The 9,146-nt window shown below is 25.7% G+C and overlaps 1 protein-coding gene across 3 annotated transcripts in view; it reads right to left on the bottom strand.

The window, feature by feature from the left end:
* The window catches only part of LOC100209117 (tolloid-like protein 2), a 50,406-nt gene extending 41,568 nt beyond the window's left edge, over nt 1-8,838 (bottom strand). The window contains exons 1-2 of one of the 3 annotated variants that reach the window (XM_065792411.1): nt 8,699-8,759; nt 5,534-6,323 (exon numbers count right to left, since the gene is read on the bottom strand). The gene's annotated coding sequence lies outside the window, so the exon portion shown is untranslated. Of the gene's footprint in view, nt 1-5,508; nt 6,324-8,698 lie in introns of those variants that run through there. The other 2 variants (XM_065792413.1, XM_065792410.1) reach the window with 2 other exon arrangements.
* Between the last annotated feature and the right edge of the window lie 308 nt (nt 8,839-9,146).

Below are 9,146 nucleotides of genomic sequence, written 5' to 3' on the forward strand. Positions count from 1 at the left end.
TTTGACATTAGCATAAACATACTTAAGTTTGAAGTTTGCACAATGCATGAAAATGTCATATCTAAAACATCAAATAATTCTAACGGTATTGCCGTTCGAGACAGCTATCAGTCGTTAGCAGTAGCTGACAACAATCAGCCGTCAGTTTGTATTTTTCTCTAAAACTTTTTAGCCTAATGTTCGTTAAAAGTCGTTAGAAAATTTTTTATTTTAATTAATAAATTTCCTAAAAATGCATTATCAGCTTTAAATGTTATTATTTGCATACATTAAAAATAACTGTGGTTCTTAAAATGATCCCCAAGGAACAACAACGACAATGATAAAATGTTCATTTTGACTTTGGACATTTATTAATTGTTTTTGATTAGAAACAAAATTTTAATTACACAGGTCAACAAAAAAAAAAAAATTTTTCTGGTGCCGAGCAGACAATTTGTTTTTTGTATAGCATTTCTCATTTTGATTTCAAATATGTAACTCTTTTTTTACCATCAGGTCAAGTTGTAAAGATATTTAGGTTCAAATCTTAAGTATTTAGGGTAAAGTCCCTAATATTGTTGAAAAAAAAGTTATTCAAAAGTATGTCAACCTGGGTCTCACAAGAAGCGTATTTTCATAGAGATTTTAGAAAACATAAATTTTTTCTTAAAATTTATTGACAAAAAAATTATGTGAAAAAATGCTAAAGACTCTTAAAAAAAAGTCAACAGAATGTTATTCACCAAAAATACACAAAATACTTTGTGTATTTTTAAAATTTTTATTACAAATGAATAACATTAGAAATGCTATACAAAAAACAGATTGTTTGCTCGGCACCAGAAAAAAATTTTTTTTTTGTTATCTTTAATTAAACTTTTCATTAAAATCACTTAAATTCACAAAAGATCGTAAATATTTATTTTGACTAGCTACACACTCAAACAAAAAGATAGAAATTTCTACCTTAGGGTAGGATATGTGATATACCTTTAGTAAGGTATAATTTTCTACCTTTTAGGGTAGAAAATTATATTAAAAACAATTACTTCTCATACAATTTTCTAACTTAAAGATATAATTTTCTACTTTATAAGGTAGAAAATTATACCTTACTAAGGGTATATCACATATCCTACCTTAACTAAAAATTTCTACCTTTATTTTTTAGTGTGTACCAATTAAAAGATTTGCACCAAACAAGTGAATGAAAAGAAATGGAAGTTCAACACCAAGTTCTGATATCTGACTTGACTATAATTCTCACCGGCCAAATAAGAATGTAAAAAATCCTTTCGAAGACTGTTTTATCAACTTTGGTAACATTTTAAGAGTTTTCATTTAAGATATTGTTAATTTTGAAAATTATGATAATTTTTACTTTATTCAAGATAAAAACTTTATTCAAAATAAAATTACTCAACTTACAACGTGAGGCTAATTGCATAGGTGTCGGGATGGAACATTTGATAGGACAATTTTCTCCCGTCTTTATACGAAAAAATATTAGGATTTTTGCTGAGGCGGTGCTAAAAAACGTGATAAAATATCAACCTGAGTTGTGCCAAAAAAAAGTCCGGTTTGATAAAGCCAGAACTTGGTTAGACGGGCTTAAAACAGCTATATTACATACCGTTTTGTAGCTTAAACACCTAGCTTTTATAAATCAAATTTTTGAATACACGTTACCGTCGTTAGCACTTCAAGGTGTTGATAAGTTGTGATAGAGTAAACTTTGTAAATAAAAATGATTATGCTTTTTTTAATTATTCGAAATTTATTATGAATTTTAGTTTTACTAATAAGCATAGTATAACTTTTAGTTTTAAAAATTCTTTTTATATAGTATTGTAAAATAAAACGAAATATTCTCTTTCAAACGAGCCACTAAACAATTTTTTTGCAAGTAACTTAAATCAAATAAATTAGTTTCAAATGATAATATAATAAAGGTGGCTTTTGAAAGAAAATATAATATAATAAAGGCAAAAGTGAAATTTTGCTTTTGTAAGCAAAATTTTTGCTTTTGGTAGTCAAAAATGTTCCAGTTATTTGACGCCTAAAATACTTTGAACGATTGTTTCCACCAATTTTGTTTGATTAAGGTGATTTCTTTTCTGCTACAAACATCATTCTCTGGATTTTTTTTTTTATTTTTTATTTTTTTATTCACCTCCTGAAGGCCAAGAAGGCCACTACAGATGAGGAGGCTACTTAATAGTGGTTATAACCCTCTCTCAACTCTATAACTCCGAAACACGAACCTTGACGAACAAGGCTGCTGCGCGGAGAAACAAGTTGAGCGCGGTACTACCCTGGACGTGGTGGGGATCGAATTCGGAACCTCTCGCTTATGAAGCGAGCGCTTTACCACTACACCACTACCGCGGATTGTAAATTGTACGTAGTTTAAATAAAGTTTTAACAGGTTTGATAACAATATATTTAAAGTTGTAACAGAGAGTTAATTACTATAATTTTGTTCTACGACTTATACAACCCAATACTTCGTTGTTTCCGTTTGCTTACTTCGTTTCCGATAAAGGCGGGTTTTCCATTCCTGACCAATCAAATCATTTTCATGCTGATTATTGGTAAAAAATAAACTTTTAAAAACTTTGACAGTATAATGTATAGACGCATTATACTGCCAAAATTTTGATCTTGTATTAAAAATTTTACATTTAAAAAATTGCTGAAACATCGATACCTCAAATTTTTAAAGAACTAAAATTTAATGATAACCACAAATAAACATTCCTAAGATTTATTTTATCAACAAAGCAGTACAAATCTTTTACGTTAATAATTTTTAAAGTTATTAAAAATATCGCTTTATTTATTATTCTTTACAATAGTTTTTTTTTCTTAAGTTATAAAACTTTAAAAAAAAGTTAAAACCATTATATAAGTAACAAATTATAGCCAAAGGAGGTTTAATAAACATGTTAAACTTTTTTGTTATAGTGAGGTGTATCAAATCTCCTTGTTAAAACCGCCTTGTGCTTATTGAAAACACTAAGTTAATATCATGGCGCACTTTGTAATAAAGTACTTTTTTAATTAAGTATGCCAAGGCATTTTCAAAAAGATGGCATCATTTCAAAAAGATTATTGTCAACAAATAAAGTTTACTTCCCGAAAGGTATTAACTATGAACAACGGTTACAAAATATAGACTCATTTTTCTTGGTAAAACAAGAAAACAGCATTTGATTTATATTATGTATATTAACATGAAAAGTTGTTTAATAATACATTTTAAGTTTAATGATAACAAATTTAAATTAAATTTGTTATCACGTGTAAAGTTAAGTAACTTTGCTAGTTTATGTTTTCTTCTATTATTTTCCAAAGAAGAAATGAAATTCTTTTTTAATGTCGTTATTTAACCTCGATCAAGTGATGCGTAAAATTAATTAGAGCGTTCGTGAAAAGTAAAATATCTTTTTCAATTTTTAGTTAGCAATTTTTATTGACAAGTTAGTTTATAATTTACATATACACAGAGCCGTCCAGAATTGGTCTCCACTACCACTAGGGGGTGGTACATTCCCTACACCCCCGTTCGGGAGGGACCTGGATATACATACGATTTATGTTAATTACCAACAATAGGAGCGTAAACAAAACTAGATTACACTAGTCAAGTTAGTTTGAAAAATTTTTGTAAATGATACCGCTATGCTTTACTAAATTAACTATGCCAAGCCTACGCAGTTACGGTAGTGGTCTGAAAGACCACTAGGTTTTTCTAATAGCTTTATAACAGCTATTAGAAAAATTACGCTATTGAAAATATATCGCCAAAAACATTTTTAGCAAAAAGAGTAAACACTTTTTCTATTGTCATTGTTATAAGTTAGACAATTTACGTTTAAATATCCCCTTATGTATTTTTTTTTGTATTTTTATTGATATCACTGTTAATTAAATGTTAGATTAAGTAGTAATTAACATTTTTGTATACGTATGACCCATAAAACGGCTTAAAATGTTTTAAAGTTTATTGTTTAAGATATCGTATTAGGATTACTTTAAACGTCAAAAACACTTAAACATTTTTTACTGCAAAGTAATGCTTACATATTTTTCTGAAACTGTTTTTAAAATGAGAGAGGTTCAAATTTATTGCGATATGTTACAAGTTATGAGATTTTTCTGAAAATTTTTTCAGATAATGCTAAAGTTTTTGACCATTTTTATCTTTAGGTTTTTTATATACATTTTTTAAATATACTAATACCATTTATATAACTTTTTTTTTTATATAAAAAAAGACAAAGTTATAAAAAAAAGCTTCAAACAATAATTTTAAAATGAAATGTATAAAATTAAAGGTTTAAATGAAAAATGAAATTTTTGATACAAAAATTATTTAAGTGATTTAGATGTTTAGTTTATAATTTATAGTATTTACATACTCAAACACTTCATTTGCTAAAACCATTGATCTTTTAATATTGTAAAACGTTTAGATAAATAAAACAAAATATTAAGAAAATAGACTGACGTTAATAATTCAAAACGATATTTAATTTAGCAGACCAATATTTAATTAAGCGTACAAATAGTTAAGTCAACATTTCAAGGCTTGTGAAAGCACGCCAATCTTTTGAAAAACCCTTGTTAAACTATTCATGTATCAAAAATTTGTCACTAATATATTAATCAATAAAAACCACTACAAAAAAAACAACATTTTATATAACACTTTATTGCTTTTTATATAAGATCAAAAGATACGAATAATATTTATATTAAATTGATAAATTTGTTTATAGTAAACTAATAAGTGTGTGTGTGTGTACACACACACACACACACACACACACATATATATATATATATATATATATATATATATATATATATATATATATATATATATATATATATATATATATATATATATATATATATATATATATATATATATATATATATATATATATATTAAATTAACTATTTTTAAACTTCACAAAAAATATATTTCAAACATTTTAAAACTTGTTTGAAAAAAACGAACTTTAAATATTCTAAATTTTAAAAATGTGTTTCGAATATTTTAAAATTTGTTGTAAAAATAGATCCTGTAAATTTTTGGAAAAATTATTTTAGGAAATATTACAGAAAAAAACGTGGAAGAAGGTCCTTATCAAATCACAAACACACACAAACACCAACACACACACGCACACAAACACACTTTAACAACCCAATAAATTTATGCATTGGATTGAAAGCAAGCAATAGATTGTGGTTTGAGATCCGACAACTTTGTCATTTAACTAAATATATAATTAATTTTAAATAGTATTTTCGAAAATATACTTTACATTTTGTTTTAAACTAAAATGTTTCACATAGACATAAAATTGGATATTTTCATTACAACTCTTCCTTCAATATTATTTGGGGAAAACCATTGCGAATCTCAATAACTAAAACGACTTAAAATTTAAGTTCAATAATTTTTCTATAGTATTTTAACAAAATAAAAAAATATATACAAATTAACTTTACCGTAAAATTTATATCAACATTCTACCTGTATGGCCAAAACTTTATTAAGCTTGAACAAATAACTAAAATTGCTAATGTGAAATATGATACTTTATAAAGTACGTTACGTTTGGATAAAAAGAAAACTACGCAAATAGCGTATAAACTTGACTGCAATTGAGTACTCAATTTTCAATTGATAATAAGTCTAAGAATAATTTTATGTGGCAGCAAGGTTACGGTAAAACTCAATGATTCCAGTTGTTAGCACTTACGCATTTTGAGTTATATCCGTTTGTCTATTTCAGCTTAAATTGCTCTTGGAGTGTCGCATTATTGGGTATTTCGGGTATATATTGTTAAAAATCTTATATTTAATTTATATTTTAAATTGTTCTGTTTTTAAACTGCGCTATTATGTTATTATAATCGAACTAAGCAGCCATTTTGAGAATTTCCTGTTATGAAGAAAAGTTATTTTTATCTTTAACTAAATGGTAATCACCAACTATATGGTTTTTTATTTAAAGTATTATTTTACCAGTTTTTTCAAAAAATGCTGTCGATTCTACAAGTTTCGTAAACATTTTTTTACTATATATTACAATCGGTTATCGAAAATGTCAGCAACTTTACAAAATTCAATGGTATCTTATTTACCAGTTCTATAAAAATGTTTTCTATTCAATAAGCTAAATTAGCAGTTCGTTTGTCTAGCAACTCCTTGATAAAATCTTTAAATATTAAAAAAAACAAGATGGATACTTTTCTCTCAAAACTAAAAAAAACAGATACTGCCTGTAAATATGCTTGATCTCTTTATCGACAATGTCATCCTAAAAAGATAAAAAATGACAAAATTTTAAGGAGTCTTTATTGAAGAAAATTTGTATTGGAGATCACACACCAATAATATTTCTAATAAAGTTTCAAAAAGCATTGGAATTCTATACAAATCTATACAAAATTCTATACAAATCTATACAAAATTCTATACAAATCTATGCAAAATTCTATACAAATCTATACAAAATTCTATACAAATCTAGAGGTATTTTAAATAAAAACCAACTTTTACTCTTTTATTCATTGTCTTTTATTCATTACTCTTTTATTCATTGTCGTATAAATTACGCAAATATTATATGGGGAAGTAAACATAAAACTAAATTAACATCTCTATATCGGTATCAGAAAAATGCAGCTGGCATAATAAATTTTAAAAATCATTTTTCAAACTTTTTAAAGAAATGGACACCTTAAATGTTTAACAACTAAATGTATTTAATGCTTTGTGTTTTATATACAAATGTAAAGAACTTGTGTCCCTCAATTTTTTTGTAAACCTTTACAAAATTAAACCACAAAACAAATAAAACCTACATAAAAAGTCCTACAAATCGAGAATGCTATTCTAGAAAAACCCATTTGCAAAATAAATAAGCCTAATTTTGTATATCTCATCGTGGACTTTTTCTCTGGAATGAAATAGTACTCTGAATTGACCTATTCCTTTTTCAAATACTCTATATAAAAACAATTATTTTTTCAAAAATAATGTTATTGATTTTTTTTTGATTTAAGAAAAAATATTTTTAGTTGCTATACTGCATTTTAATTTGTTATATTTTATTTTGAGTTTTCCTTCCGAAGTATGTACAGTTTTAAATTTATAATATATTTAGTGGTTATATATTTTCGGTATATATTTATTTTATAAGGTATATAGATGTTTTTATTGTAGAGGAAAACAGAGTTTTATATTGTTAAGGGCTTGTGATGAGGTCATCACAATCTTCTTGAAGTCCTACCAGTATAATATTATAAATCTTGTTGTAAATAACATTGTACGGGAAATAAATAAAATAAAATTTTTAAAACTGTTTAAGTTATTTTTCAGACATGGAGCAAACTCTAAACACTTATATGTTTACACTTATGTCAAATAGGATGGTTTGCAAAAAGTTGTGATGATTAGAGCCAGTGAACAAAAAGGCCTTTAAAGCCAAAAGCCCCAAACGTGAAAGCAACAAGTTTATAAAGTATCTTTTTAAGTTTCCTCACCTTAATTTATATTCATCTACATATTTTAAATTTTATACAATTATCTCTAAGCGTTCTAAAATTATGACTTTTGTAACTCCCTCAGTTGTGAGAGGGTGCAAAGTTCATATTATATAAATATATATATATATATATATATATATATATATATATATATATATATATATATATATATATATATATATATATATATATATATATTCGATTTCTTGAGCTTTGTTAGAGATAATTTAAGTTTAGTCGAAAACCTACGGACAAGAAAACCTTAAAAGCTAGGTTTTAGGTAAACTTAAAAACAAAATAAAAAATACGAGGTTAGATCAAGGGTGAATTTAGCATAACTTCTAGACATTTGGCAAACTCAAAAGCTTCATACATTTCTACTTATGTCAAATAAGGATTGTGTGTATGATTGCAATGATTGGAGTCGGGCAACAAAAAAGCTTTTAAATTTTCGCTCCTCCCTCCTCCAGCCTGAAAAGTAAGAGCAACAAGATGATAAAATATTTTTTTAAACTGTTCTCCAGTAAATTTGTAATAAACGATAAATTTTAAATTTCACGAAATAAACTTTTAGCGTTTAAAAATTATTTCCATATAAAATTTGTAACCCCCATCAAATTGAGTAGATTACAAACTTTGGTTACCAGGGTCTGATCATTCCAGTTTTTTTAAAAGCATCCTTATTTGATATAAGTATAAAGTATACAAGTGTTTGGACTTTGCTCCATGTTTGAAAATTACCAAATACCAAAAATGTTGGATCCGTCTCTGGTTAAGAAGTATTTATAAAATTTGCTTCAAATTAAAAATTCGCGATGTCTAAAAGAGGTTTTTTAGACAAAATTTACGTCTCAAAGTAATCAAAAAGATGTCTTTTAGACATTGTGTTTGCTGGAAAAATATTTATAAAAAAAATAACTTTCCTTTTTTTGGTTTTTATACATAAATATTAATAAGAAGGAGAAGCCAGTATTTTACATTTAATTTGTAATAGAGTGTTTTACATTTAATTTAGAAACAAATTTTTAAAAAATAAAAGTGTGAATGAATTTCTGTACATTAAAAATACTTCAAAACAATACTTTGTTACCTTAGTTTACTTCAATTTTAAATTTTTAAATTTTAATGTAAAAGTTTAACTTACATATTTAATTCTGAAAATGTCATAATAAACTCTGCGCACGTTTTAAAAATTATACAACTTTGAAAAGTTTATATTTTTGTCAAAATAAAATTAAGTTATTAATATCAACATCAGTGGATGAACAAAAATTTATAAAATTTACAATTCTGACAGTACTAATATTTATGTAGTGATGCTTTGATTTGAGTTTTACTTTTGTAAGGTGCAAAGTAAAGATTTGATTTAACGAAGTTGAGATCATCAATTTTATTACCGCCCTTTTTAGCGGGATAGTTTCTATTTATTCGTTCATTCAAAAGCTCCTTTTCTTTCAAATATTTTCCGTAGTTTTCAATTAAAAGATACTAAATGTTTTCAATTAAAAGTTTCTGAAAGTTTTTAATTAAAAGATTCTGAAAGTTTTTTTAAATGATTTCTCTATTGTTTTAATAACAAATTATTCATTGTT

This window comes from Hydra vulgaris, chromosome 03 (genome assembly GCF_038396675.1).
Source record: "Hydra vulgaris chromosome 03, alternate assembly HydraT2T_AEP".
NCBI lineage: Eukaryota > Metazoa > Cnidaria > Hydrozoa > Anthoathecata > Hydridae > Hydra > Hydra vulgaris.